This window comes from Populus euphratica, unplaced genomic scaffold (assembly GCF_000495115.2).
Source record: "Populus euphratica unplaced genomic scaffold, PopEup_1.0 scaffold614.1, whole genome shotgun sequence".
Taxonomy (NCBI): Eukaryota; Viridiplantae; Streptophyta; class Magnoliopsida; order Malpighiales; family Salicaceae; genus Populus; species Populus euphratica.
This window is the reverse complement of record NW_011500193.1, coordinates 26,745-34,311: the sequence shown is the minus strand read 5'-3', so window position 1 is coordinate 34,311 and position 7,567 is coordinate 26,745. Positions and strand designations below refer to the sequence as shown.

General features: G+C 36.9%; 1 pseudogene; it reads left to right on the top strand.

The window, feature by feature from the left end:
- Positions 1-2,033: 2,033 nt before the first annotated feature.
- LOC105111740 (acyltransferase-like protein At3g26840, chloroplastic) lies at positions 2,034-6,883 on the top strand (annotated as a pseudogene).
- Positions 6,884-7,567: the final 684 nt, after the last annotated feature.

The following is a 7,567-nucleotide window of genomic DNA, read 5'->3' as shown; positions in this document are numbered from 1 at the left end:
AATGGGGATATGGGTGAGCCACAAATGATCATGGAGATCATCGGGAGTAAGTGCCTATTATGTCCTGAAATATGGGGATCATGGGGATGCCCTGCAGCTCACATACTTGGCTATAAATGGTGATGGTAATTCTTTATTGTATAGGGAGAATACATAGAGAATAGAATGCATAGAGAGGAAATAACGTATGTAAACCTGTTGGTGTAGCATGCGAATTCTGTGCATAGCACACGTTGTGTAATCCTTTGTTGATGAGATAAATAAAGGTTGAGAGGTATTCTTGTATTCTCAGTGTGCTTGGTTAAGAGCAATTCTACTTGTGTATTCCGCTTGTCTTTAACATGGGAAAGTGGGGAAACCTCTCAGGTGAGGGAAACACTTAGTTAATAGGCAAACACGAGTGGATAGACGAGAGAAGGCTGAGTCTAGCAAGGGACTAGGCTGCCGCACGGGTTTATTCACGTAGTGAAAAAATTACCCCATGATAGCTTGCCTTTTATTTTTGGGTTCATTTCATATTAAGACTAATAGGTTTGAAACACTTATTAATGTATTTTGTGTTCCTTCCAAAGCTCATTTTGTTTTGGATGTTCTTAATACCGTTTTTTCCAAGACTTAGTGAGCTTTCCATACTCTCCTCTTACTTTTGGCATCTATGAAAAAGCTTTGTCGGAGGTAGCTAGCTTGCTTTTAATGCACCCAGAAGCGACATTAAACTAACATTACCCTCGGATGATCAACCTAAACTAGCCTCGGACCCTGCTTTGCTATCATTGGTCCGAACCACAATCCTCCATTGCTTTAATTTTGGAGTCGCACGTCACGTCACTCTTCCTTTTTATCCCCACCATGAGGAATTATCCCCATTACAAGGAATCAGTAAGCACCTCTTTTTATATATATATATATATATAATTAATATGGATATTTAGATTAATTTACATATATTTTAACTAATTTTAAGATTACTAGAATTAACTACAATGAACATTTTTATTTCATGATAAAGGAGGTTAAATCAGTCCCATCATAACATGGGTAGAAATTCAATGTGCTGCCATTTGAAGAGCCTGCTGCTTTCCTGAATTCTGATGATGTATCAAAGTTGATCTAATAATTGTTCTAAACCCATATTCCAGGCACGAAACATTTGCAGAATTTGGTCTCCTTTCTTGGCAGAAGCTTCTGCAAATATGCATAAAATGCAAATACTAAGAGGAAATGGAGGGAGCCCTGCAAAAAGTTTTGATTGCATGTATATATATGTTTGTAGTTAGCTTAAAATCAAGCAGTCAATGAACCCTGCAAGTGTTGCCAGTGAGTTTGACTTTAGTTTCATGATAAGAGTATCGAAGGCTCTATGAATTAGTCTTTGCCTGTCAGAAATCTCCAATTGGAAAATTCTAAAAAGAAAGAAGAGAGCCTGCATGCATCAACAAGCTTCCGAAGAGGCACAAGGCGTGGACGACCGACCCAAAGATTCAAGATCCATGCGGCTGAAGGTTACACAATCAAACAAACAATAACAGCTTATAATGGCAATCAAACAATCAAATACTACTTTTCATGTCTTGGGACTTCAAGCAACTAGCAAACATTATTTTTCTCAAAATGTGCATTTTAGAGAGCCATGCTTTTCTCCTCGTGATCCCTTTAAATCTTCACTGAAATCTTGGACCGCTCTTTGTTCTCCTATTCTAGTCATTAGTATTAATTTTCTTAATCTCAAATCACTTTCAGACAATCTTCCTTTAAGTTTACCAACACCAAGATAGAAAGAAGCGCAGATAGAGATCAGAGAGCTTACTAGCATGTCGTCTGTCACCGGAGGTTGCTTTTTTATGGCAGTTCATTGTCGTATAATGCCCTCTTCGTCACCAACTAGCAAACCAAAGCTGAAGCCCATATCAAGAACGACAATGTCCAATTTAAATGGGAATAGGGGATTTAAAAAGAAGCGGGAAGAAGTGGAAACAGAGGGGATAAGAGAAAAGCAAAATCCGTATGTATTAGCGCTGGAGAAAAAAGAAATGGAGTTTACAAGTAGTATGAAAAACTTCCATGATTACTTTGAGCAGTGCAAGAATTTCTTTAAACGGGACAGCGGTCCCCCTCGGTGGTTCTCTCCGTTAGAGTGCGGTTCTCGCCTGGACAATTCTCTTCTCCTCCTATTCTTGCCTGGTGACCACTCTCAATTAATTTTAGTTTTCCTTTCCCTGTAAATTGCTTGAGAGTAAATTTAGAACCATTCTTCTTTGTTGGCAATTCAAGTATGAAAAATAAGATACCATCGTGTATTGTATTGTCCAGGGATTGATGGAGTTGGGCTAGGACTCTGTAAGCATCACCATACTCTTGGAAAGTAAGCATTACGTCGAACAGGACTAATCTCGAGTCATCTACAATTAGTTGTAGTAGCCCTAAATGACTCACAGATGCCCCATTGTTTGTAAATATAAAGCAAGATTTCCCTAAAAAAAAAAAAGCATGATAGATACTATTTCCATGATGATTCCTAATGTTATATACGCTGCCTAACGCATGATTTCTCCTCTTCTGAAACCCTAGGATTTTTGACATATGGTGCTTGCATATTCCGGTTAAGGACAGAACACTTTTTTTAGGTTCTTTTCTATCTTTACACCATCACTTGTTTTGTACTGCAGTTCAGGTGGAAAAGATTGGTGCCATTGTAATTAACGTTGTATGTGCATTTACATTTACTTCAATATGGTTCAGGCCTTGTGAAGTTTGTTGAGAGAACAGTAAGAGCAGAGAATTACCATTCGCTGAAACGACCTATATCTTGTTGGAGAATCTCTTGGAGCATGCCTTGCACTAGCTGTTGCAGCTCGTAACCCTGACATTAATCTTTCACTCCTTTTGTCTAATCCAGGTAAATAATCCCTTCCTTTTCAATAATTAAGTTTATTATTAGATTTGTTTCAGCAACTCCCTTAAAAGATGTCGCCGATTGTTACTAAATAGCTCATGATTCAAAATGATGCTTGTTAATTTGATGTTTTTATCGCAGCAACATCTTTTGAGAAGTCACTACTGCAGCCACTTGTCTCTTTCTTGGAAATCATACCCATCGAACACCAGCTTAGCCTTTCTTATACGCTGAGCTTAATGACGGGTTCCTTATCTACCATTATTACATGGTCTGCCTTAATTTGCTAGTTTCCTGTGACACATATTTGATTTTGATAATAGCTAAGGACAATTTGCTTGCCCTTGTAAAATGGGACAAAGCTAAAACGAACAAAAATATATGCAAAAAGAAAAAAATTCAAAATTCTTCATGTTATATGTTCGAGAAATAAGTCTTGAACCATATGCAGTTTTTCTTGCTTGCTACTTGTCATGTTCAGTGGAGATTGTCAGCACGAATAGAAGTTATCACAGTAACTATACAATATTACTCCCAGTTGGCTCCAGTCGTTGTGTTGCATACATTCAGGCGATTCTTTGAAGATTGTGATGGACAATGCAGTAAAGGGAATTCCAGTACAACAAATAATTGGAGGATTATCAAAAGACGTTATTGCTATGTCATCTCACCTCAATGTAAGATCAACAAAAAACCTTTATTCTGCAAATGAAGAACTCTCTTAAGCATCTCTCTTATTGTTGGCATAAATTATGTTCACTGCTAAAGGAAAAAGAAAAATAACCAGTGCTAGATGTCTTTTGATGCTCATATGATGAATGATGGTGATAGTGTTATGTTTACCTGACTCTTTTGTTGGATACATTCTTAGTTTGGAATGTGTTGCCAGTCTTGATAATGAAAATTGATGGTTTTGTGTCACAGGATTTAGCTGCCCTTTTACCTAGAGAAACACTTCTCTGGAAGCTGCAGATGCTTAAACCAACTTCAGAATTCGAATTCTCGCCTCCATGCTGTAAAAGCTCAAACAGTTGTACTTTCCAGGTCTGTCTCTTTCAGAATCTATAGCAAGATAGTAGTAACTCTTAAGCAAGAGCGACGAAAGCCCTGTGTATTGATTGTACCTGTATTGAATAGTAGAATCTAAATTTATATAAAAAGGTTTCAGATGAAACCACCCTATTCCCTAATTCTAAATAAATAATTCCGTTTAGATGCAAAAACATTTAATATGAGAAAAAGAGCTGTAATTTGGACTCGCCATTGATGTTGCACTTGAATTTTAAATAACTGAAGGAAATCAACAAAAAACTGCATGAAGAATTATTGTCTTTAACCTCTACAACTTGTTTCCATTCAATGAGTGTCAACACTGTATTTCCTCCATGAGAATTGTGAGTTTTGAAGCTACAAGTCTAATTCCCTTACAAAATGTTTGGTTCATTGCTTGTCTTTCTTAGTGGAAAGGATCAGCTGCTACCAAGTGAAGAGGAAGGTCAAAGACTTTTTCGTGCGCTCCCAAATTGTGAGAATATCAAGTTTAATGACAGTGGGCATTTCCTCCTCCCGGTATGATAATCTCTCCCAGCTTTTGTGCCTGAGTGTGTTGCATCTAAAATATATCATGTTTGATTTAGTAGCGATGCCTATTTGTGGTAGGAAAATGGCATTGATTTGGCAACAATAATCAAAGGTTCTGTTGCTTTCTATCGCCTCGGAATACACCATGACTATGTTTCAGATTATGTACCACCGATCCCTTCCGAACTCAAGAAGTTATAAGAATCGAACATGTTGATTATCTTATTCTCTTCCAATAAGGAGTGATCATTTCCTATTATCAGGACAACAAACTTCTCTTCACCCAGCTAGTCCTTTGTAATGGCATAATATTTGTGGGCTATGGAAAAATCATGCTTAATTCAATTTCCTCGCAAGAACTCTATTGATTTGATGGACTTTTTCCTACAATATCTGCTACCTTGATTTGTATTTATGATATGGTAGACAATATTTACCCCGTCTGCCAACCACTTATAGTCCTCGGATGTTATAGGAGTAGTTATGGGGATCGGAGTTATAGCAGAATCATGTTCATATACCATAAATAATGTTTTCGATTATTGTGTTTTTAGGTTGTTTCTGATAGCTACAAGTGCTGTCATGTTCTCATCTCTGGAAGGTGGGAAGGTTGTGGAGGGCCTTGCAGGAATTCCTTCAGACGGACCAGTCCTGTTCGTTGGCTATCATATGTTAATGGGATATGAATTGGCCCCGATGGTATCCCAATTGTTGTTGGAAAGAAACAATCTTCTGAGAGGGCTGGCGCATCCACTCCTCTTCATGAGGAAGAAGAAAGAAGGGACGTTACCTCCATTATCAGATTTTGATCTAATGAGGGTAATGGGTGCAGTACCAGTTTCAGGAACCAACTTATTCAAACTTCTATCTTCAAAGGCTCATGTGCTCCTGTACCCAGGAGGCGCGCGCGAGGCTGCTCATCGGAAGGTATCGAAGCTTTGAAGTTTCCTTTCGATAAAAATGCCGACAATTTCAAATAATTTCTTCAACATTTTTGTTATATCCTGGAAATTTGAATTTTGATTCGATTATCTTGTGATCACCTGCATATAAATAGAAATTCAATCCATCTTAGATGCTACCTCGCTTGCTTTGTAGAGGGAGTTTGTTTCCATTTTGCTTGGCCCAAACGTAACATGAAGAACTTTGGAATGAATTGCAATTCATTTTTCCATAAATTAGAAATTCAATCCATCTTACATGTTCATATAACATAAATAGTGATGTTTTCAAATAATACCCTTTGAGAGGGAGTTGGGGTGGACTTTGTGTTAATTAGTGATTCGAGAATACAACTTCACCACCGTATCGAAAAAGAAGCAGCCTCCCCTTTGTGATTTTAGGTTGTGCACCGTGCACAACGCACGTTCTGTTTATTATACATGCTTTCTGCTCCATAAAATGTGATTTAGCATCAAGTTATGCACATAGTAAAACTGGAACCAAGCTTCTTAGCAGCTTTTTCTGTCTGTTTTGTGACATAGAAACTTTATGTTCTTCACACTCAAAAGTTCTAACATTATAGGTTTTGGTACGAACAAATGTTTTCATACTTTCCAGGGTGAACAGTACAAGTTGTTCTGGCCAGAACATCCCGAGTTTGTGAGGACAGCAGCTAGATTTGGAGCCAAAATTGTGCCATTTGGAGTTGTTGGAGAAGATGATTTTGGTGAAGACAGTCCTGCTGGCAGCTAAATTTCAATCTTAATCTCATTCATTTCCATTACTTCTTCCCTTCAATGAAGAGTTGATTGCAGCATATTCTTCGTCTCAGGTGGTTTTTGATTTGGACGATCAAATGAAGATTCCTTTCCCAAGGGATGAAATTAGAAGATCCACAGAAGAAGAGGGTATCAGAGTGAGGTACGGAATTTGCCATTTTTTTCTTAGATACTCCCATCGAAACATTCCAGTACCTTACATATGAATGTTTTTCCTTATTTCAAATTTAATTTCTCTATGCTGGTAGCTTGTTTAAGATTTTTCACTTTCTTGTAATGACAGGGCTCAAATAAATGGTGAGCTGGGAAACGAGAATATTCACTATCCATGGATTCTACCAAAATTTCCTTGCAGGTTCTATTACTATTTTGGCAAACCGATTGAAACAGAAGGTATGTGTCATCTTTCTATAGAAATGACAAATTGTGGACGAACATACTTCAACTAGTCAAAGTTAATGCAAGTAGATTGACTTGAATAATTCACTATGTTTTGAAGGCAGGGAGCAGGAACTGAGGGACAAGAAGAAAGCTCAGGAATTGTACTTGGAAATCAAATCTGAGGTGGAGAAATGCCTTGCTTTTTCGAAGGAGAAGAGAGAGTGATCCTTACAGGAACATAGTGACCCGATTGACTTACCAGGCCATGCACGGTTTTGATTCTGAAGTTCCAACATTTGAAATATGATTGTTCTGTCCAAAAGAAAGCTTAGTTTTCGAAGAGAAGATCAAAGAGATTTCATCATAGCGACTGTCATTTTTACTACAAGTAGCAGGTGCTGGCAGGACAACATTCGAATGGATACTGTAGATGATACTTGTTATTGGTCACATGCCCATTGTTTCCTTGGAAGAATATTCGGGCAGAGTGTTGTTAGTGAAAAGATTTATCACAACCGATTCTTCAATCCATAACTAACACACAGATTAAAAAAAAAAAAAATTAAGGTTTAATAAATATATGAATCCAAACTCATATCAAACTTATTTTAACTTAATTAGAGTTCAACATAACATTAATAACAAAATTAACTTCATAATATAATTTATTTATCTTAATACAAGAATTAATACAATTTCATAGTGGTGGAGCACTAACTAGACATAAAGAAAAAAAATATTAATTTCAACAAAAAAACAGGTTCTGAAGGTTCAACAAAAGTGACTCGCTAACAAGTTATAAGTCTGAAAAGATAAATAATGAGATTGTGAGTTCAACAATTCAGTGAGTAGATAATATGAAAAGATAAATAATGAGATTGTAAGTTCAACAATTCAGTGAGTAGATAACGTTCAATATACACACATAAGGTAATACAACAGTGAGAATATATATACAATTATTGTTATAGGTTCTTATAGGAAGATTTAT